Below are 24,992 nucleotides of genomic sequence, written 5' to 3' on the forward strand. Positions count from 1 at the left end.
CAGGCTCGAAGCCCTGGATTCATTATTGACTCCTCTCTTTCCCCCACCAAATATCTAATTGACCCATGGGTCCCAGGTTAGTACAACAATCTCCTGACTGTCCTTACTACTTCTGCTTTTGCCACCCTATAATGTATTCTCCATCAATAGCCACAGTGATACTTTTAAAAACAAATCTTTTAATGTCACTTCTCTGCTCACAGCCCTCTAATGACTTCCTGCCTCACTCAGAATAAAAGCCAGAAAGCTGGCAAGCACCCACCTGATCCGGCCCTCTGCACTCTTGGGTCTCATCTTCCACCCCTCTGGCATGTGGGTCCCTGCCCTGCAGCCACACTGGCCTCTTGCTGTTCCTGGACTGACCATATGTGCAGCTCAGGGCCTGTAGCAAACAGCTGTTCCCTTTGCTTAGAAAGCCTTGTTCCTGGGCTGGGCACGGTGGCTTCTGCCTGTAATCCCCACACTTTGGGAGGCCAAGGTGGGTGAATAACCTGAGATCAGGAGTTCAAGACCAGCCTGGTCAACATGGTGAAACCTCATCTCTACTAAAAAATACAAAAATTAACTGGGCGTAGTGACAGGTACCTGTAATCCTAGCTCCTTGGGAGGCTGAGGCAGGAGAATTGCTTGAATCTGGGAGGCAGAGGTTGCAGTGAGCCAAGATTGTGTCATTGCATTCCAGCCTGGGTGACAGAGCAAGACTCCATCTCAAAATAAATACATAAAAATTGAAATAAATAAATAAACTAATGGCAGCCATTTTAGGCCAGGCACGGTGGCTCACATCTGTAATCCCAGCACTTTGGAAGGCCGAGGTGGATGGATCATGAGGTTAAGAGATCGAGACCATCCTGATCAATATGGTGAAACCTCGTCTCTACTAAAAATACCAAAATTAGCTGGGCTTGGTGGTGCATGCCTATAGTCCCAACTACTCAGGAGACTGAAGCAAGAGAATCACTTGAACCCAGGAGGTGGAGGTTGCAGTGAGCTGAGATTACACCACTGCATTACAGCTTGGTGACAGAGTGAGACTCCATCTAAAAAAAAAAAAAAAAAAAAATGGAAGAAAGCAAGCAAGCAAGCAAGCAAGCAAGCTTTGTGCCTAGTTATTCCTACCCCTTCTCCTTCAGATCCTAACTCCAAGCCTTCTATGACTCCCCTGTTTAAAGTGGCAGGCCTGAAATCCAACAGTGCCGACCTCCTTTCTGACTTTATTTTCCTCCATAGCTCTTCTCATCGTCAGGCACATGACACAATGTACTTGTCTATTGTCTGTCTCCTTCCTCTCCTCCTCCACACTCTCACCCACAAGGCCTGTAAAATCCACGGCTAGGGACTTTTGTTGTGCTCACTGCTATATCCCCAGCTCCTAGAAAAGTGCTTGGCACATAGGACACTTCAATAATTAATATGTGTCCCGGGCTCCCAAATCATCCCCAGGTTCGGGGCTTTACCAGGGGAACTCCCAGGACTCAACATAGAGTCATACCCATGGCTAAGACTTGTTACAGCAGGAGGAGGCCAGGCATGAACAGCAAGGGAAAAGACACATGTGGCAAAGTCCAGGAAAGTCAGACACAAGCTTCCAAGGATCCTTTCCCACTGGTATCACACAGGACACAATTTGTGACCACAGGTCTGAAGTGTTGCTTGCCAGGGAAGCTCATTAGAGGCTTAAGACCTATGGTTTTTACTGGGGGGCTGGTCATTAGACACCACTGCCCAGCACATACCCAAATTCCAGACCCCTAGAAGGAAAGCAGGTGTTTGGCTGAAACCATATTGTTTGTACAGTTTAGGCACAGCGTGTCCTTCTTATCAGTTCTGGGAACAGCACAACCCTCCCCAAGTCCAAATTCCTGGGCCCCAGCCAGGGACCAACTTTGCAAGCAGGACTTTCTAAAGACAGCAATCTCAGGCCTGCCATGCCAACTCTGCACAGTGTGTTAAAAGAATTTGTTACTTTTTAGTTGACAAAAATGAAACATTTTAGAGAACAAGAGCAAGATAAAGTCAATTAAAGAAAATGTTTGATTTTTTGCACATCGGAATCATGGTGATAAATTTGATCTTACTTATACACACACAAACACTGTTTGCAGATTTTGTAAGGCCTGTAAGATGTGGGTAGAACCTCATACATTGCTTGGATTGTGTACATTTTAGGATCTCTTTCAGAAAGAAATGGGAAGAAGCAAAATCTAGATGGAATGAGTGTCTATTAGATAGAGTGCAACATGCGACTGCCTTTCTTATTTTTTATTTGAATATAAAGTTTTATTTAGAATGCAGAATTAACGGAATGATGATAAACTGTTGCTCCCAAGTCTGTACCGAGAAGCACATCATCTTCAAAACGTGTTGTTTTTCACAAGTAATTTACACCTAGCAGTGTTATTATTTAGTACCAGTGTCGAAGATGACATTTTAATTCTTCAGCATTGGGGCACTTAGTAACATCAAAATGATTTATAGTCAGACAGAGGAAGGCAATTCTAAAGCAATTTCTTTGTTTTCCCTGCCAGTTCCTTTGCAGTAAGATCCATCTTCTTACATGAGGAATCATTAAAAGAGAGAGCTTCAACAAACTTCCAGGTTTTATCCTTGAATACAGCAGAGTAGAATGATGAACGGGAACCATAGGCGCCACTATCAGAGATAACTCCAGTAGACACAGACTCTCCCTATGGGGTTCGAAGCCAGACTCCTCTGATGTGGTTGGAGATGGCTCTTGCAGTGGGCATCACCCTGGATGATTTTCGAGCCTCGATGACAGCAGCACCATGCTGCCGCACCGTTGTGAATTCTCCCTGGGGCCGGCTGTCATCTTTCAGAGCTTCAAAAACAACTACCTTGGCTTGGTTGATATCTGGATACTGAGTCAAGAAATGATTTCCCCAGATAACAATATTCTTTGCATTGTCAGCAGTCATGCCATGTTTAAGAGTAATTTGAGTTTTAGTTTGGTTGTGATCCAAACAAGTCAAGTAACTGAAGTTTTCCTTGAAGACGGATGGAGCCAAATTGGGGGCAGTCAGGCAGTTGGTATTGGCTGGGTTTCCCATAACAATAACCTTAATGAACTTCTTGTCATATTTCTCCAACGCTGCACCCGGCCACTTGAAGATTTTTACATTTTCAGTAAATCTTTTCTCTCTACACCTTTCCTTCTTGGCACAGAGCCCAAGAGAATGGCCACATCCAGGTGTTTGAAGGCAACTTCTTGATTTGTTTGGATGACATCTTTCAGGAGGGGAAGGGCACGGTCTTGCTGTTCCATTAGGACGCTGTTGAGGACAAGTATGGCAGTGATATCCAATGGCACAAGAATGATAGGCTAGTCTTTACCAAAGGCAGATGCGTTTCTAACACTGTGTAGCAGCGAATATATGATTTGATTGGCTGCCCCCGCCACAAGGACTGGGATTGGTTCAGACATAATGGGGAACTGAGTGACAATTTTAGCACTTACAAAGTGAGCCTCAGGGAGTTGGTTATCTCTACTGCACAACTGACTTGTGACAACCTTTAGCACAATATATTTGTATTTCTTTTTGCTTTTGCTTTTTGCTTTTTGAATACCCAGTGCTCAGAAAAGTGGCTGGCACATACAAAAAGCTACAAACATATTTGTGCAGCAGATAAATGATACTTATTATAGATGCTAAAAATGATTGCATTTCATAGGCATATGAGTACATTCAACTTAGGTCAAAAACAAATGTGACAGATGTGGCGATGCCGACTATAACTTGAAGATTGGTATTAGAGCTCCTGTGATAAAACAGGTTAAAATGTTTTTATTGTATCATACTTAGGTATGTTGGAATTGTAAGTAAATAGTCAGCATTGCTGCATTTGTTTGGTTAAGCTAAAACAAGAGGGAGAAACACCCATGCGCGTGTGCACATGCACACACACACACACACACACACACACCCGTGAAAAACATCTGCGGTTGGTTGTGTGGAACTGGGGCAGGAGAATCCCTAGTTCTCTGAATCTAGACCTGCTTAGAGCAGTCTTCTTCAATGCGAGGCTGTCATCATAATATTGACACTGTAGGGAAAATTCTCGGGACAGAAGTTCCTGGGAAACTTAAGCCAAAATCATTTTTCAAGTTATAAGACCAGTAAAAGAAAAGCTGGTTTACTGAAGTCTGAAATGAGACAGGTAGGAGAGATTTAAGAAAAGTGTTTAAAGTCTTGATTTGAATAGATCTTGTGGTTTTAGAACTTTTTCCCATAAAGCTTCTTTCTTATAAATGTTATATATGTTTTGCCTTCTATTTTTAGAGTATTATTTGGGTGGAATATGGGACATTGCTTTAACTTGTGACTATAATTAGCATGACCTTTATATGCACATAAATATATTTGCATATGTGCATAAACATACATGTGCCTATTTTAATCTCCCTTTACTGGTTAAACCTGGTTACTTTCTACTAGCTTTTATCTGTAAATTGTGGAGAGAGTGAAACAACTCACTTTAGAGGGGTGACATTAACCCATTCTCATGCAGGCAAACTCAACCCTGCTTCACACTTGTGATCTTTAATGACATTTTAATGTTCAACGGTAAAAGGAAGAATAAACAGTCTTATGAAAGACACCAGCAATGTGATGAAACACTGAAGAGTTCTGCATTCCCATGTAAAGTCACTATCCCTCTGAAATATTACTATGGAAGTTCTCCTAGGCAAATATTGATTCAACACATAAAGGGACCTCAATCATGTTTCTAGATCTAGGATTTGAAAATGAACACTAAACAATTGTCCTGGACTATAGCACAATGAGATATTTCTCGAGTTTTAGAGATAAGTCAGTTCTTAAGAGACCCCGATGTAATTTCTCACTGTACATACACACTGGCAAAGTAGGTCCAGAGATTCTAAGGCATTTGCATAAGATCACATGACAAGTTCTGGGCCAGTGGAAGAACCACGCCTGCTACTCCTAGAATTCTCTCCAAGTTATCCTACTGCTTTCTTCAGTCTCCAGAGAAGGAATTCAGGCATTAAGCACCCGCTATGTATATATTAATACAGCAGGTGTGTCCAGCCTTTTCTCTTCCCTGGCCCACATTGGAAGAAGAATTGTTTTGGGCCACTCGTAAAATACAGCAACACTAACGATAGCTGATAAGCTGAAAAAAAATGTCAAAAAACATTTTATAATGTTTTAAGAAAGTTTAAGAATTTGTTGTTGGGCCACATTCAAAGCCATCCTTAGCAGCATGTGTGTGGCCTGTGGGCAGTGGGTTGGACAAGCTTGATATTCAATAATCTAGAAGCTTCTGAATTAGTACAGGTTAAATCAGGAAGTCATTTTATGCCTCAGGCTGAAGTGGGTTAGGCTTGGCTGTAGGATGGCATTTTTTAGGTTGTACTCAAGAAACAGCCGGGGAAAGCATACCCTCAGTTGGTTTTGACATGAAACCCAGTAATGTTGGAGTGTCCACTGGAACTCTGGAAACTTTGGGTATTAGCTCTGTGAGAATCAAAGCACTTTTGGGGTCTGCGTTTTTCTCAGATAATACTGCTTTGTAACAAGCCTGACTTCCTCTGGTCTGCAGACTACCCTGAGCCAGCTGGTGAGCCTAAAATATCATGCCAGCCCATCCAATTTGAAGTTAGGGCAGCAGTTTGAATTTAGTTGCAAGTAATACATTAAAACCTGAAGAATGTTTTTGGTGTATAGCTATATATTTTGAAAGAACTGGTGGGTTGCTTGTGTTTGGGGATTCTCAATGACATGTGACTCCAAAAATAGAGAGAACATGGTGGCCCTCTCTCCAGGGCTGACTGAGGTGACAACATAGTCACCCAGTTAGAGTTGCTGCTGAGAGGTACCTGCCCAGACTTGTGGGAGTGCAGCTTGTTCCCTAGATCTGCCTGCAGGCTCTATGGACATGCCCCCAACCTCTCTTCCATGCTCAGTACTCTCCCAGGGGAGCAGTGAGACACAGAATCCCTAGTCATTTTTTGCCAGCAATCTAATGGAACGTGGCATTTAAGTTTACTGTGTTTCGCTAGTACAAGTCTACTCTGAGCATAACCTTAGCAGCACAGCAGAAGGTATACCTACTCCGGGCTCTACCTCCAAACTGAGAAAATTAGTGTGGTTCGTAAATAAAAGTCTGGTTTCATGTTTGGGATCAACCGCCTGTCCCCACCCTCACTCCTACCCCCACCAAATCAGGCTGGTACTTTTCTAACAAATGATTGCCATAATACAATGCTTCATTAACCCAATGTTCTTGACCCGAGGAAGCTGTAAGACAGAAATTATCATGAAGAGTCTTGTTTCTTTAGGTAGCATGATGCCTAATCCATTTTCAAGATACAGTAAGTGTGTATTCGTATTGGGTTTAACAGTGGCCAGAATAAAGGGGAAAATCTCTTGTTAGCTCCTATTGTGTCAATCACTGTTTTTAATTTAGCAGTAATAAAACTCAGCCCCAGTTGGAGAACCGTGGCCCTCACCATCTGGTATGGTATTTCACAAAACCTCTAGCTGGGAAACTCCCAGCATTCAGGGGTTGAAATAGGATCACGCTGGGACCAGATCCCTTGGCCCATGCTTCAGAGACCCAGGGTCAAAAGCAAAGGAAAACACTGAACATCAGAATGAAGCCATCCCCTGAGTAGCAAGTAGTTTATCCATCATGTGCTTTCCCAGACATCTGGCAGAGCTTCTGTGGGGCGGAGGTCTTGTGGAACCATGGACCATCAAGTCCGGTATCTTCCATTTACAAAACAGAAAAGAAAAATGGAAATGACCATGTGGTCTGTTTCTATGATCTGGATACTAATATCACAAGTACTATTTGGCATTTTATGGCTGCCAAAGAAAGATAATCTGTCACCCATTCAGTCCCACAGTGGAAGCATTCTCATGGTGAATAAGATAAATGGAAAGAATTTATCCTTATATATCCCATGTTAGGTTGAAGTCAATGATGAATTAACATAGTTAAAACTCACCTTGGAAGGCTTCCCCCTCATTAGCTACCACTTAACTATCTATCCACATATATTTGTTACAACAAATATGTATGTTTTGGAAAACTTCTCAATGCCTAGGTTTTATCCATCTATTTATTTATTTATTCCTTTATTTACTTTGAGATGGAGTCTTGCTCTCTCACCCAGGCTGGAGTGCAGTGGCACTGTCTTGGCTCGCTGCAACCTCCGACTTCTGGGTTCGTGATTCTCCTGCCTCAGCCTCCAGTGTAGCTGGGGTTACAGATACGCACCACCATGCCTGGCTAATTTTTGTATTTTTAGTAGAAACTGGCTTTCACCATATTGGTGAGTCTGGTCTCAAACTCCTGACCTCAAGTGATCCACCTACCTCGGCCTCCCAAAGTGCTGGGATTACAGTTATGAACTCCGTGCCCGGCCATGCCTAGGTTTTAAATACTTATTTAAAGATCTTTCTACTTTCTCTACATGCTAAATTTTAGTCAATTCCACCTTAGGATGAAGCCACAAATTTTAGTACTGTATCAGACCAAATGAGGAAACATCTCAGTTTTAAGACAGTAGTTCCAGTCTTTTGCTTTCGAATAATATTTTTTAAAGGGAACTATTTTTGTGCTTCTAGATGTTTTATTATTTGTTCTTATAAAAATCATAGTTTCATTTTCTTATAAGTTTTATTATACAAAAACAGTAACAGCAACAATAGCCCAGCTTCCTGTATAACTAAAATAACACAGATTTCATATTCTTCCTTTAGACATTTCATTTTGGCATACAACCAGAATACATCTAACAATCTAAAGTAAGTTAAAATTGCTGCATTTTCCATTAATACAATATTTTTTTGATTGGAATCCATGTTGGTACCTGCCTTTTAAGATAGTAGCCATATTACTATTATCTTAAAGATCTCTGAGTGCTAGAGAAAAGTAAGTAAGACACTTCTTTGAATAAGCTAAGTATAGCAACATCAAAACTCAACTTTTAACTCTCATTGTTGTAGTTAACAAGTCTCAGCAAAAGCTTTGGCTCTCTTGTTTCCCCATGCTATATCTACGGCAAGCAAGACCTTTAACCTACCAGACATTACACACCTGTTGGTCTTTTCTTGGTCTTTGAGTCTGACCTTTGAAGCGAGCTTAACCTGCAGCTGTGCAGCCCTAATCCTCTGCAGGCTGACTTCATTCTTGTGCTTTACATCAGATGTTGTCTAACTGGGCTCAATGATTAGAGAAAGTGCATTGTTTATGTCTTCACTTGGTCGGAATGTTTTGGTGTGAATGTGACTCCTCTTGAGGGCTCTGAACAATTTAAAATAACCCAGTAAGATATGACTGGGAAATGCAAGTGCATTGCTGTTTCCAGAAAAACCTGTGCTTTATCGCCTTTTATTCTCACCTCATAATTACAAAGAAAGGCTGAATAATCCTGTATCTGTTCAGCAAGTCAGTAATGCAGACACCATGGCCTACTTTCCTTTCACTATCTGCAAGAAAAGATCATGTTAACAACAATGAAAATGGGTATACCCGATTAATTTGGGAAGGTGAGCCCCCTTATTTTTGTATTTTTAAGACAGCTTGTCAGTGAGGGTAATTGCCACAGGCTTTGGGGTCATTCCCAATCCTGACAAAATTTAAACAGCTGCTGCAGGCACCTGTTCATCATCCCAGGCCCTCACAATGTGCTCACAATTCAGAATCAAAAAACTTCATTAAAGCAATTTGACTACTTTCAAATGATGTTTTATTGTTCATGCATGCAAATAATATTATATGTTTCATGTCCTGTATATTTTTCTTTCCACATAGGTAAGCCTAACGACCAAAAAGAAAATATAGGAATGAAAGTGTGGCCATGTGTACTAACCTTGGAGTGTTGATGAACACCGCCAACTCTTACTCTTACCCCTCCTGATCTCAAGCCAGATTATTCATGCAGATGGTTGAGCAGGTTTCAATAAAGATCCCATATGATTGAATCCTAGAACTTCTTGCTAGCTGCATGGGTCAGTGTTGGAAGTGCATTTCTTGGAGAAAATTTTCTACGTCCCTGCCACTATCCCTCAGTGCAGGAGGCAAGACAGAGCACAAAAGGAAGATGTGGAAGCAGCTGTGGACAACCCGAGGTTCCTCTCTGAAACTTGTCAAGGCAAAAAGAGGAAAATAAGCTTTCATCCAGGATGCTTTCAGGCACTGTTGTGCTTTCAATGGGGTAGTGGCCCCAGTGATGCTTACAGTAGATTAACTGACCTTAGATTCTCTCTGGGAAATACTCTTGTCCCCGCTACACCTTTGCCAAGACAATGGGTGAAAGGGATTCCAGGGCACTGAGGAAATCAAACACCACAAAGAGAAAGAATGGCTTCTTCTTTGCTGTCCTTTGTGTTATGGTTTGAATTATGGTCCCCAAAGATGTGTTAAAGTCCTAACTCCCAGACCTATGAGTGTGACCTTATTTGAAGTCTTTGCAGAAATAATCATATTAAGATGAGTTCATGTGCTAGTCCATTCTCACGCTGCTAACAAGGGCATGCCTGAGACTGGCTAATTTATAAAGGAAGGCGGTTTCATGGACTCACAGTTCTGCATGGCTGGGGAAGCCTCAGGAAACTGCAATCACAGCGGAAGGGAAAGCAAACATGTCCCTCTTCACATGAGAACAGCAAGGAGAAGTGCAGAGCAAAGCGGGAGAAAGCCCCTTATAAAATCATCAGATATCATGAGAACTCGCTCACTATCATAAGAACAGCATGGAGGTAGCTGCCCCCCACGATTCAATCACCTTCCACTGGGCCCCTCCCATGACATGTGAGGATTATGGGATCTACAATTCAACATAAGATTTGGGTGGGGACACAGCCAAACCATATCAATTCACAACAGATTAGAATGTGAAATGGAATTCAATGACAGATGTTCTTAAAAGAAGAGAAAGCAGACACAGACATGCACAAGGAAGAAGACCTGTGAAGATGGAGGCAGACCTTGGGGTGATGCAGCTGCATGCCTACCAAGGAAGGCCACGGACTGCCAGCAACCCCTAGAAGATGGAGAAGGAAGCAGATTCCCCCTCAGAATCTCTAGAAGGAACCCATTCTGCCAACAGCTTCATTTCAGACTTCTTGCCCCCAGGACTGTGAGAGACTAAGTTTCTGTTGTTTTAAGCCACCCAGTTTGTGGTGCTTTGCTTGGCATTCCCAGCAAATGGATATGCCCTGCCACACAGCAAGGCAGTAATTATGCTCTGCTTCTTCCCTGTCCTTCCCAGAATAGAGGCTGGAAGACAGTGGACCATGGTAGATCCCTGTGATGCTTAGATTGAAGAGTGGAGTTTGGCTTCTTAAGTCTCTCTGGATGGGCACAAACCACCACCACAATAGTAGACTCACCGTCCATTGAGTGTATGCTATATGCCTGGCTCCTGTATCACATGTGACTGAAGACAATAACCCGGTGGGGTTGCCCAGATCTCACAGAAGAGGAAGCCCAGGCTCAGATTCAGTCACTTGCCCATGTCACAGAGTTTGAAGATGGAGAAGCTCAAATAGGGACTCGAACACCACACCTCTACAAAAGACAACCTTCTCCCCCTCCTCCTACTTTCTCTCCTCCTCCTCCTCTTCCTCCTTCCTTTTTTTGACAGGGTCCGGCTCTGTTGCCCGGGCTGGAGTGCAGTGACACAATCTTGGTTCACTGCAACCTCTGCCTCCCAGGCTCAAGCCATCCTCCCACATCAGCCTCCTGAGAAGTTGAGATTATAGGAATGCATCACCATGCCTGGCTAATGGTTTTGTATTTTTCTGTAGAGATGTGAGTCTCACGTTTTTTGCCCAGGCTGATCTTGGACTCCTGAGCTCAAGTGAAGCATCTGCCTCAGCCTCCCAAAATGCTGGGATCACAGGTGTGAACCACTGTGCCAGCCCCAATTGTATTAAAATATTTAATGCCTTGTCACATAGTGGCACAAGGAGATGTTTTCTGAAGAGGCTGTCAACTTTTTCTTTAAGTGTCTGCAATTTAACTGAGTGATCCTTAAAAACGTTTGCCTCAATTCCATTTTTAGGGAATCGCAGAGAAAATGGAAAGGTAGTAAAGGAAACTAGTTGTTGAATTGGGAAAGGCCATAAAGAGGACTCAGAGAGTGGTGGCAACGTTTTTACATTTCTTTATTTGGTTGACATTTTAAATCACGCTCATCACATTTTCTGTGAAATGTGAATGCTTTAGCTGTAGCAATTAAAACTAATGAGCCAAGAGGCTATTTGGTCAGTGAATAAGTGGGTAACGAGTAAGTTTAAATCCACATTGAACATTTTAGAGGCTCAGCCTTTGCTGTACATGATCTTGTTTCTCTCCCCAAGCCCCTAGTTTGTCTTGTAAGAACAATGAACTTGACCCACCCCAAAAAATATGCTTTTGACTCGAAACACTGGCAAATGAAGCCAAGAAGTAACAGCCGTATGTAGAGATATGAAGATTGTAAACCTTTGGGCTTAAAGGGCATCTATTCCTGCTGTGCCAGCCTCAAACATATATTTTGAAACCAAAGGTAATAAACAACCTCTGAGTGTCCATGCATATGCATGTGGCACCCCTGCATGTTTAATTAACTGTGCACATATGCCTTGTGCAGAGGCCATAGATGTGCCTTCACTTGTGTCTGAGCTGTCCCTAATTCTAACAAAGCTGTGAGAGATGCTGAGGTTCAGGACTGTGGGAACTCTTGAGCTCCTCTGAGGAGTCTGTCTTTGGCCTCACCGAAACCCCGGCTGAACATACTCTCTGGAAGGAATTATGTGGTTTGTTAGCAGCGTCATTCTGCGTGTCATCTAGGATATTCACGAGTCAGTCTGTGGACTGTCTCCCAACCCCCGAGTTCACTTCCTCTTCATCCTGGGTATTATACTGGACTACATTTCCCAGTCTCCTCTGCAATTAGCTGTGGCCATGCAACTGAGTTCTAACCCACAAAGTGTGGGTGGAAGTGATCTGAGGCATTCTAGGCCACAGTTTTTAAGAAGTGAATGTTTCTCCTCCATATTATTTTCTTTTTTGGCAGATGGATCTAGTCTGACAGAAGGCCCTAGAGGATGGTGGACCAGAATGTACAAGGAGCCTGGGTCTCCGAGTCACCATGTGGAGGAGAACCACTCATCAACCAGGTGCAGACAGTTAAGTGAGCAGTGAGTGAGGAACAGACTTCCCTTGTGTCAAGCCATTGAGATGTGGGGACTATTTTAAACATATTTTTAAATCATAACCTAGCTACTCAAAGTGTAGTTCATAAATTGGTGCTGATTCATGAACACTTTATTACTAGTCCACCACAGGAGAAGCATAGTAATTTGAGAGTATGCAGTAAGTGGATTTTATAGGCTGGGCACGGTGGCTCACGCCTGTAATGCCAACACTTTGGGAAGCCGAGGTGGGTGGAACATGAGGTCAGGAGTTCAAGACTAGCCTGGCCAAGATGGTGACACCCCATCCTACTAAAAATACAAAAATTAGCCACGCATGGTAGCAGGTGACTGTAATCCCTGCTACTGAGGAAGTTGAGGCAGGGAATTCCTTGAGCTCGGGAGGCACAGGTTGCAGTGAGTCAAGATGATGCCATCACACTCCAGCCTGGGCAACAAGAGCAAAACTCCATCTCAAAAAAAAAAAAAGAAGAAGAAGAAGATTTTATAATTGCTACTACCATGATACCTAAGTGTCATGAGTGGATTCATCTCATTGAGTAAGGTATAACCGGGTTGAGTACTGATGCGCTCCTGTAGTGAGTTGCATATGGCATAAGTGACATACTACACATGGGCAATGAGTGCGATCACAAATTGAAAGTGAGAGCTCCCTACAACTGTGTGAGAAACACTAGTCTGGCCTACTATGAATACAAGCCAGCAACTGAGACTGCTGCAGGCCACCCCGACTTTCTGCCTTTACCTATGGTACCATCCATCTACTGCTAGAAACCTGCTGATGCTACCTCCGAATATTTACTGAATACACATTCTCCCATCCCCGCTGCCCCTGCCTTTGCTTGGGCCTGATCCTCTCTAACAAGGATTATGGCTGATTAGCTCTCTGCTGCTTCTCCTTCTTATCCCACCCCAAGACTGTCACCAGACTGATCCCTGTAAATGAAAATCTGACCGGAGCATACTCTACTTGTAATCCTTCTACAGTTTCCATTGCTTCAAAAACAACTTTGACTTCCAACTGGATATTATCTGAACTTTTAGCCTCATCTGCTGCTGCTCTCTCCCTTGCAAGCTGTGCTCCAGTGACAGCTGAAATTTCATAAATGTGCCATACTGAATTGTGTCTCTGTGAACCTGGGCTTGCTCTTGTCTCTGCCTAGAGTCTCTTCCTTCCTTCCCTCTGAAACCCAGTGAAACACATCTTCATTCTTTAATAGCAGCTGAAGTTCCCAGAAACCGTCTTTGAGCAGTATCTCCCGAGTAGAATTAAGCTGTCTTTTATCTGTACTTCTCTTACATATCCTTCCATTATTTTGCTTGCCATATGGTACTTATTTTAATGTTTCCTTATCTCACCCCATAAAGCTTTATTTATATGGCACCGGGCATGGGGTCTGGCCCACGGAAAGCAATCTGTCAGTGTTGAATAAATGAATGAATGAGTAAATGCAGACGATAATAAACAACTTGACTCATCAACTGGCTTTGCCCTTACCCTCACTCTTGCCATTTAGGCAATCAAGGGTGTGTCTCATATTAACAGCTTTCTGATTTGTAATGTAAATGGAACCACACAGGTAGGTATTGTTAACAGAAGAGACTTGGAAAAAAGAACAGTAGCTGGAATCAGCAGCTCTTTATACCACTTTTGCTCACACTTCCCTGCTTTGGATTTATGAAGGTGTTAAGAAAGCTTTTAAAACCTTCTGAAGATCTACGTTAGCACACACTCCTGCTGCTAGTGAATTTCTTTTTAATATGGCTTTTCCTATTCCCCCAAACAAACAAACAAAAAAACTACATTCAGGAAGAAATGAGTTGGACATCCTCCAGCCTGGTGACATCCAGGTCACAGCTCCATCTGAATTCATATCACTTTTTACAAGTGTTCTATTTTAAGTACAACCTAAGCCCTCCTCCTCACCACCTTTCTGGAAATTGTTTTGCGGTCTACAAAGTAAAGAATCCTTGGACTCAAAAGTTTATAAACACACAATACAAACTCTAGTACATATTTTGAGGCCAGATTCAAACTTACATTTTTTTTTTTTTTTGAGATGGAGCCTCGCTCTGTCGCCCAGGCTGCAGTGTGATCTTGGCTCACTGTAACCTCCGCCTCCTGGGTTCAAGTGATTCTTGTGTCTCACTCTCCTGAGTAGCAGGGACCACATGTGTGCACCCCCGTGCCTGGCTGATTTTTGTATTTTTAGTAGAGATGGGGTTTCACCATGTTGGCCAGACTGGTCTCAAACTCCTGACTTCAAGTGATCCACTTGCCTTGGCTCCCAAAGTGCTGGGATTACAGGCGTGAGCCACCACACCAGCCTCAAAAGTACATTTTGAGATCAAAGGTAATAAACAAAGTGAGGTATGTATCTGAAAAGAGATTCAGATACACATTTAGAAGAAAGGGAGTCATAGTATTTGTTGAACAAAGGACCTTTTTACCCTTGAGGGAGTAAAATATCAGAAATATTTTTGTTAACTGTGTTTTAAATGTTTATAATATATAATATGTGTCATTGAGTTATTTTGATTATGGAGGGGCTGGTTTCCCTCATCATCACCCTAAGAGACACCTAGAAGGAGAGGTGGAAGGAGAGAAGAGGGGAAGGAGAGCCTTCGTCCTAGGGAGCAGCAAACTGTAGCTGTAAGCGAAGGAAAGACTATTGCACACTGCAGCGGGAACCAGCCTGGTGTTTTCAAGTTCCTGCCGATATTCCTGATGCTGTCCGCCCAGATCCCCCATATGTCCTTGTGGTCTTGATTCAGTCACTTGGGCATGCCACTTGCTCTCTTAGGCTGATGCTACCAGCAGGCTTTGGAAACTGTGGCTCCCTCCAGACTTTCTGAGGTCTTAAACAGTATCCAAAATTTGCAGAAGAGTCAGTTTTTTGTTTTTTTTTTTAGGGTACAATAAAAAAACATTTTAATAAAGTTATTTTTCACTAATTCCAACGTCAATATCTGAAGTGTGAAACATTATAAATCACATTCATATTGACCTCACAGATGAACATCTTTCATGATTTTGCATATGAAAGAAATTTGTATTTTGACCGAGAACTGTCCCAGGAGGTCAAGGGTGGAATTTCCCACATGTAGTGTCATGTCGGTGCTCACAGAGGTTCAAATTTTGGTGCATTTCAAATTTCAGATTTTTGGATTTGGGATGTTCAACCTCTGGTGGCCTGTTTTGTTACAATCGATGAATAGAGATTTAGGTGAGAAGATGCTTGGATTCTTTTCTGTGAATCCAAGATGGGTGTTTAATGTATTAACAGTTGTTTTATCAATGGGTTCTTAAATTCAAAAGAGGAATGATCACCGGCCCCCTCACCAAGATTCAAGTTGAACATATGACCTGATCTTCTGTCTACCACCAGGAGCCTGCAGCTCCTGCTCAGGTTGATAAGTCCCTGAGGCACATTCTGTCATTTCTAACTCTACACCTTTGAACTTGATGGGATTCTAAGAAATGCCATTTTAAAGATCTTTTGGGGCTTGGCATGGTGGTTCACATCTGTAATTCCAGCCCTTTGGGAGGCTGAGGAGGGTGGATCGCCTGAGGTCAGGAGTTCAAGACAAGCCTAGCCAACATGGTGAAACCCCATCTGTACTTAAAAAAAAAAAAATTAGCTGGACGTGGTGGTGGGCACCTGTAATCCCAGCTACTTGGGAGGCTGAGGCAGGAGAATCACTTGAACCCAGAGGGTGGAGGTTGCAGTGAGCCAAGATCACACCACTGCACTCCAGCCTGGGCAACAAAAGCAAAACTTCGTCTCAAAAAACAAACAACCGCAAAACAAAATCTTTTGGGGGGTAATTCAATAATTTTTCTTAAAGTAAACAATACTCTCTGTCTTTTAACTATCTCTCTGTTTTTTTCTTTTTTAGATGGAGTCTTGCTCTGTCACCCGGGCTGGAGTGCAATGGTATGATCTTGGTGATTGTGGCTCACTGCAACCTCCACCTCCTGGGTTCAAGTGATTCTCCTGCCTCAGTCACCTGAGTAGTTGGGATTATAGGTGTGCACTGCCATGCCTGGCTAATTTTTGTATTTTTAGTAGAGATGGGGTTTCACCATTTGGTGAGGCTGGTCTTAAACTTCTGACCTCAGATGATCCACCCACCTTGGCCTCCCAAAGTGCTGGGATTACAGGCGTGAGCCACTGTGCCTGGCCCTGAACTCTCTATCTTTTTATATCAGAGCTCCATATCTTTCAGTAATATATAATACTGCTCATTCTGCAACAGGCCTCACTTCCCTTCCTTCTCCCTCGAGGCTTTAGGGTTATCTTTGAGTCACCTGTGGTCAGCCAAGAAGAAACGAACAATTTATTCTTTTTTGAAAGAGCAACATGCTTTGAAATTCTGGACCCCGCAACCGATATTTTGCAGCTTGTTCTCCCAATCCCAAGCTCAGAAACAGCTTCCCATCGAACTCATACAGACCTTTTCTCCCACTCTAAGAGGGCAGGAGTCAGGCTGGGGGTGTTGGTCAATAGTGACCCTTCTCACCAAGGTGCCAAGCACTGTCATTTTTTAATATCTATGCAGTGAGAAGGTATGACTTAAAAGCTAGGTGAACAAGAATAAAAATTTCTCTGCTCAATCAAAGAAAGTGCTACTGTACAACCAATGTAGCTGCAGATGGTCCCTAATTCATAAAATAACTGTGTTCTAGAAACTCAGCATATACACATGTGTCAGTAAAGTCATTTGTCTGGGGCTGACAGTGGCTTTCTCTCATAGAAAAGGATGAAAGGCAACCCATGAAAGCTTATTGGATCCATGATAATATTAGCTGGCAATAGTTAACACTTATTAATCTCTTACTCCCTGAAAGGTACAACTATTCTTATTAGCTATTCCTACCACCCCTATATTGCAGAGGTAAGAACAGGGCTCAAGAGGTTAGGGAACTCATGGTCACAGAGCCAGTAAGTGGTAGAGACTTAAATCTGGTGGGCTCTCCTTTCTTCTCTACTTACTGCTGGCCTTAAGAGGGTGAACAGGATAACGAACATTGGCCTGAAACTGGCCTCAGACCTTGGTTTCCTGCAGAAGGCTGACTGCTTTGGAAAAACAAAGCAAGAGAGGAAGCATTTTGTATTCCCTGCCTTTATGTGTGCAATAGGCATTCAGCGAACATCTGAAGAATTTAACTCTGTTTCTGTGCCTCTTCCTCTCTCTCTTCCTCATCTAAGTCAGCAAACTTAGATGGCTTCTAGTCCCTGCCACAAATAGCAAAACCACCCGAATCACCAGGCTGCCTGCCTCACCACCAAGTCCTACCCCTAATCCTATGGAAAAAAATCACGCCATTAATTCACTCAGTTCATGTTGATTATACTACATGTCTACTATGCTTTGTTAATTCCTGGTAAAGCAGCGGTAAACAAGAGAGCTTGTTTCTACCTTCACTAAGCAAGAAAATGAAGACATACTAGGAATTACCATCCATATTTTGTTCAAGAAGAGAAAGGAAACCTGGACGTTCAATAAAAAGATTAAAATTTAAGATCAGTTAAATGATCTATTCATATGATAGAATGTAATGTACTCATTGATATGATTATATGGGTTACACAGAAAAACTTACTGCCATGGAAATACATTCACATTCTATGAACTGAAAATAGTTACTGGAAGGCCAAAGTGGGAGGATCTCGAGGTCAGGAGTTCGAGACCAGCCCTGGCCAATATGGTGAAACCTCATCTCTACTAAAAATACAAAAATTAGCCAGGCATGGTGGCACATGCCTGTAATCTCAGCTACTAGGGAGACTGAGGCAGGAGGATCACTTGAACCCAGAGGCAGAGGTTGCAGTAAGCCGAGATCGTACCACTGCACTCCAGCCTGGGTGACAGAGGGAGACCCCATCCAAAAAAGAAAAAAAAAGAAAGAAAGAAAAAAAGAAAATGGTTAATACAAATAGTGTATTTGGGGTAAAAATATGACAAGACATAGATAAGCACTAACAATAACAACAAAAGTAAAGTAAAAGGGGTCTCACTATGCTGCCCAGACTGGTCTTCAGCTCCTGACTTCAAGCAATCCACCTGCTTTGGTCTCCCAAAGTGCTGGGATTGCAGGCATGAACCACCATGCCTGGCTGAATTTTCTCTTTACATGGCTTTGCCTTACTTGAGTTGACAACTTTATGAGGTCATTTTACTGACAAGTCCCTTGAGTCAGAAGCACCATTTCACTGATAGGTTTACATTGACTAGTTTTTCTTTCTTTCATTGGTATAATAAACAAGTCAATAATTTCAATGTAATTAAGAAACAACATTCAACAGAAATATTAGTTTGAGTGACATGTAATTTTTTCAGGTCACAAACAGTTATTAATGACAATTTCTTTTTCTTTTAGCCTTTAGGATTCAAATGAGAAAGTCCACCTTTGCCAGAAAGCAGGGGCAATGCAGCCTTTTTCAGGGCCAGCTGCAAGCAGACATTTTAGACGTGAGGCCAAATTGTAGAATGAACAATTACCTTTCCTGCTGGCCAGGCTCCCCTTCACGTCCTGCCCTACCTGACCTCTGATCCTCTCACCTGCTCTGAACACATGGCTTTGATAAAGGGAGCACCTCGTTGCTGTTATCAACACCCCTAGACAGCCCTGCAAACTAGTTTTCCATTCATTTCAGCCTTTCCCCATACCTGTCCGGTCCCATTGAGGTAGACTTAGTTCTGTTTAATGAAATTGATTGAGAAACGAATTTTTCAAATCCTGGGGGGATTAATAACTTATTTGTCTTCAGCAAAGATTTGATCCCAGTTTTTATTTATCTGTGTAAAGTAAATAATTGCAATACAGATCTGTAGAACTGCTTCTATTTGCTCCAAATATCTGGCCAGAGTTTGTCTGGTGCCTGTTAAGTTGCCAAGGAGGGAAAACTTCTTCCCAAGCAGGTGGGCATAGAAGCCAGCTGAAAATGGCCGAGGAATGCTCTGCCAAATCCATGCAGGGCCCTTTGTGCCAGGCCCTTGGTCACTCAACTGGTGCCCATCTCAGCCTGACGCCTGGCATGTGGCATCTCCAAAGTCTCTGATGGGGATCTGGGTGCCCTTTGGCTGGGTCCGTCAGGGCGATCATGCTGCCTGCTCATGACATTGCCTCCAGGTTCTTAAACAACCTGGGATCCCAGATACTGAGCCAACACATCCAGAACTGGCTTCTGCCATTCCCAACATGCCAGGATCCAATGTAGTTAGATAGTTATTACACATTTATGATGTCATTTTCACATGAGTTGTCTTGAACATTGGCTTGCTCATCAGTTATTTTGCAAATGCAGAATGAACCCCAGCGTACATATCAATGTGTGTGATAGGAAAGAAATACAGTATCATTCAGAGACAACCACCATATAAAGACAATAGCATGAAGCCTCCTTCTTCTCTGATTATATAGTGATTGAATAGTTCCTGACTTCAATAGACCCAATTTGTCTTATAAAAATCACACACACACACACACACACACACACACACACACAATCTGGTTTTACTTGTTTGTCTAAAGAATTTTAAAGAAAATCTTTATTCTAACAGACCACATTTGTCCATATAAATTTTTATTTCTTGTTTGGGGAAAATTGCCATTTCCAAAAGGAATTACAAAGGAGACTGACATAAATTTCCAAATCCCTCCATGAATCCCTTATATTCCATGTAAGGCAGTGTTGAGCTCTTCCACAGCAGCAAATTATTATGCATGAGAAGAAGACACACTGTTTATAATGTAAAGCCCACCAAAGAGCTGAAAGCCATTTACAGACATGACCTCATTTGGTTTTATAGGCTAGAAGATAAGACTGAAATTTTTTTTGACATGTTTAGGTAACAGCTATTGAAGTCATCAAATTGACACCCCCACACCAAATCACTACATTACATACTACATTGGAAACAGGAATCTCTGAATGACTCCAAACTTCTAAGTTCATGTTAGCTAGCCAAGATTGCAAGTGGCTGAACATCGAACTGTAGCAACAGCCAATGAAAAACTACAAGATACCAGTGTAAATCAAGAGGCGTATGAGTAATACGCTTTGTATAGCACTTATACTCAGTTTGAGAGTATCATGACATTCTGCTGCATTCGAGGATACTGATCTCGTTTGGATGTCTTCACCCAAATCCCGTGTTGAATTGTCATCCCCAGTGTTGGAGGTGGGGCATGGTGGGAGGTGTTTGGGTCATCATGGCTTGGTGCTATCCTCCAGATAGTGAGTGAATCCTCACGAGATCTGGTTGTTGTAAAGTGTGGCACCTCCTCCTACCACTGGCTCTCTTCTCACTCTGGCTTTAGCCAAAAGTGAGGTCCCTCCTCCTTTTTACCTTCCGCCATGATTTTAAGCTTCCTGAGGCCTCCCTAGAAGCAGATGCTGGTGCCATACGTCCTGTACACCCTGCAGACTCGTGAGCCAATCAAACCTCCTTTTTTGAGACGCAGTCTCGGACTATTGCCCGGGCTGGAGCGCTATGGTGCGATGTCGGCTCACTGCAACCTCCACCTCCCAGTTTCATGTGGTTCTCCTCCCTCAGCCTCCTGAGTAGCTGGGATTACAGGCATGCATCACCATGCCCTGCTAATGTTTGTATTTTTCAAACCTCTTTTCTTATAAGTTACCCAGCTTAGGTATTTCTCTATAGCAATGCAAGAATGGCCCAACATAGATACACAGAAAGACAACACTGACATTATAAAGTAATTCCTTATCTCATGAAAGGGGTGCTTACTGGTTACAACCACAGAGGTGAAGGCATTAAATATCTGCTTTTTCTGTTTAATGATTCGGCATATTTTGTAAATACTTATTAAGTGTCCACAACTATATCTCCTCCCATGCCTAAATACAGAGCTGACATTATGCCGGACAGCTGTATAGCAAAACTGTGCACTCCCTCCGGGTATTATAGATTGACGAGATGATACTGAGTCCTGGTAGTATTCAAAGGATTTCCCCACAAGCATATGCAAACCCTATCTGCATGTGGATTACATTCATATGTTTTCAATGCACGTCTTCATTGTACCCTGTGGCTGAGGAGCACAGTGGTCATGGGCACTGATTCTAATGACAGACTGCCTGGGTTCAAATTCCAGCTCCACAGCTTACCAGATGTGGGGCTTTGAGCAAGTTACTTACCCTCAATTTTTTCATCTGCAAAATGGGGCTTTGCAGATGCAAAAACTATCTACCTACTTTTTTTTTCTTAACCTACCTCAGAAGGTAAATGTGAGCTATTAAGTATAAAGTGCTTACAATATAATACCTCGCACACAGGAAGTGCTATGTGAGTGCTGGCCATCTTGTTCTACTCCCCCATACGGCCCCATGTAAAAGCAGAATGGAGTCAAGAGGCTGTTGAGAGATGCATAGTGAGACTGCAGAGAAGACAATACATGCATGTGACAAACAATGTTACAAAAATAACAAAGAAGTTTTTATCGGGTTTTCGTTTTTGTTTTTGAGACAGAGTCTTGCTCTGTCGCCCAGGCTGGGGTGCAATAGCGCGATCTCAACTCACTACAACCTCCACCTCCTGGGTTCAAGTGATTCTCCTGCCTCAGCTTCCAGAGTAGCTGGGACAACAGGTACCAGCCACCATGTCCAGCTAATTTTTGTATTTTTTGTAGAGACAGGGTTTCACCATGTTGGCCTGGATGGTCTCTATCTCTTGACCTCATGATCCACCCATCTTGGCCTCCCAAAGTGCTGGGATTACAGGCATGAGCCATGGTGCCCGGCCCTGAGCTAAGTCTTAAAGCTGTCACCTGACCAATCATTCAGCAAGAAATATTCAGGGGGAGGAATGGAAGGTGATCAAAGGCTGGAAACTGACAACTGTTTCCCAATAAATGCTTATTTGTACTCAATTCCTCTCTTTATTTCTATTTTTTTAGAGACAGCATTTCTCTCTCTTGCCCAAGATGGAGTGCAGTGGCACGAGAGTAGCTCACTGCAGCGGCACGAGAGTAGCTCACTGCAGCCTCGAACTCCTGAGCTCAAGAAATTCTCCTGTGTCAACCTCCCAAATAGCTAGGACTACAGGCATGCTCCACCATGCCTGGCTAATTTTTTAAAAAAAAGCTTTTTAAAGAGATGGGGTGTTTCTTTGTTGCCCAGGCTGATCTCAAACTCCTGGGCTCAAGTAATCCTCCTGCCTCAGCCTCCCAATATGTTGGGTTTGCAGGCATGAACGACCATGCCTGGCCCTCCATGGTTTTCATAAACACATGTGAGCTAAGAGGTAAAACCCAGCTACCCAACTGGTTAAAAAGTACATATGATGTTTGAGTTGTGCAAATGTCAAATCAAAAAATATTAAGGTGATATCTTAGTATCTTTTCCTGATACTTAAAAGTTAGGATTAAGTGAAATATTAAAAAAAAATTTTTAACAGGAAGAGAAGCAATCAGTGAATTAGTGGCAGTTTTGCCTGCCAAAACATAGCCATTCTGAATATAAGGAGACAATTTCTGTTTTCTGGGTTGGACATACTCTCAGTGCCAGGATGGTGAAATCTAACCTTCCTTTCAATCTCTTTCCCTATTGTTTTTTCCAAGTTACATTTATTTACTTCTTGTTTCAGTGCATACCAAAGCAATTCAGAAAGCCAGCCATCTTAATACAGAGACTAAATACAACATAATACAACCATCCTAAACAGAGAGTTTAATAAGGAAATAAGTTTATCATCAGAGTAATAACAATTATAATAATAAAAATCATAAGTGTACAAAGTGGAATTATGATGGAGGTACAGAAAATAATGAAAATACCTGGGCAAAATCAAAGTGTGTGTCTTTATAACACTAAATCACTTAGGCATTTATACTGCTAGTGTGATAATGATCACTATTCATTTGATTGATCTATTAGAATGAGAAGGTGGTAAAAAATTTCTTCCCAGAGTTAGAATAACTTTGGTTGGCTATCTTCATTGATTCAATCACCTGGTTAATTGATGAGATCTTCATTTCACATAGGACTGTTGAAACATAAGTTTAAACTCTCAGAAGCAGGGGGCCTTCCAATCATTATCCTAGTTGGTGGAGCATGGCAGCTTTAGAACTTGTATTAGTCCATCTTCATACTGCTATGAAGAAATGCCCAAGACTGGGTAACTTATAAAGAAACATAGATTTAATGGACTCACAGATCCACATGGCTGAGGAGGCCTCCCAATCACGGTGGAAGGTGAAGGAGGAGCAAAGGCATGTCTTACATGGTGGCAGGCAAGAGAGCGTGTGCAGGGGAACTGCGCTTTACAAAACCATCAGTATTGTCTTGATACTTAAAAGTTAGGCTTGTAAGACTTATTCACTCTCATGAGAATAGCACGGGAAAGACCTGGCCCCATGATTTAATTACCTCTCACAGGGTCCCTTCCATGACACATGAAGATTATGGGAGCTACAATTCAAGATGAGATTTGGGCAGGGACACAGCCAAACCATATCAGTGCTCTTTATCCAGTGCAGCCAGGCTGGCGTGAGTTGAAAGAGGCACTTCTATCCACAACATAGCATTGCTAGAGCTGCCTGATACCTAAAGGTGTGAGTCAAGGACAATGCTGACTTAGGGCTCTTTAACATCCTTCTTCCTAGGATCTTAGGAGTGCAAACCAACTCACATAAATTAAATTAGACTCTTCCAGTATTTAAGCTTTGCTTTAAGAGTACTACAAGGCACATTCAGACTTTTAAGGTACCCCACTGACCAGAACAGTGGCAAACACAGAGCTGGCATTGAGTAAATAATGGCTGAATAAACAGATAAATGAATGAATGAATTTAGAAATATTATAACCCACCTCATTGAACATTCATTAGAAATGCAAAGCACTTAGCATACTTTTTCTGAAGTTTTTGCCAAACAAAAAAACTGGATTTATTAGATACAATATGTTTAAAAATCTTAGTGTAATATAAAGAGATAAATAGAATCATTCTTTTCATTTTTCAAACTTCCCATGTGACAGGCCAGAGTAAATCCAGAGTAAACAGAAACAGCACTGAGACTCCTGCTTGTGAGGACAGATTTCACAGTCTACTTCTGCATGGTTCATTAATTTGTAATTTGTGAAACTAGCAAGAGAGGAGCCTAAAGAAAATACGAAAAGAAAATGAATGATTTATTTGATCTACCTTTGTGTTACCAACTCTCTATTATTGATTCTTGATTCTCTGAGCTAAATTGAGCAAGGAATAAACAAATCCCAGATAATACTATATTCATTTTAGTCAACTAATTAAACTGCTCATCAACCTTTTGTCAAAGCTGCAATGCAAGGAATAGGCAAAGCTACTCATCAACCTTTTATTAATTTAATTGTTAAATTGGCTCTTTGAGTTTCATCTCTGTACTCTTAGAACAAAGTGACCCAGAAATGGAACAAAATGGAAAAACAAAAAGTTGAAATAGTCTCCACACTGGATAACTGTTCTGTTAATAATTAAAGTTTGGGGAGACTCCAGAGTTGGAAATAAGAACGCCCCTGTGGTAGGATGAAAAGTGGCCTCCTGAAAATATGTACATTCTATTCCTTGGAACCTGTGAATGTTACCTGATGTGGTAAGAAAAACGGGGCTTTGCAGATGTGATTAAGGATCTTGAATCAGAATATGGTCCTGGACTATGCAGGTGGCTCTAAGTGCAATGACCTGTATCCTCATAAGAGGGAAGCAGAAAGAGATCTGTCACAAGAAAAGAAGGAAACGTGAAGATGGAGTAGAGAGAGACTCGAAGATGCTGACCTGGATGACAGAAC

The 24,992-nt window shown here is 42.2% G+C and overlaps 1 pseudogene; it reads right to left on the reverse strand.

Moving 5' to 3' along the window:
- Positions 1–2,961: 2,961 nt before the first annotated feature.
- Positions 2,962–3,442, reverse strand: LOC100413408 (malate dehydrogenase, cytoplasmic pseudogene; annotated as a pseudogene).
- Positions 3,443–24,992: the final 21,550 nt, after the last annotated feature.

The sequence above is a fragment of the Callithrix jacchus genome, chromosome 4 (genome assembly GCF_049354715.1).
Source record: "Callithrix jacchus isolate 240 chromosome 4, calJac240_pri, whole genome shotgun sequence".
NCBI lineage: Eukaryota > Metazoa > Chordata > Mammalia > Primates > Cebidae > Callithrix > Callithrix jacchus.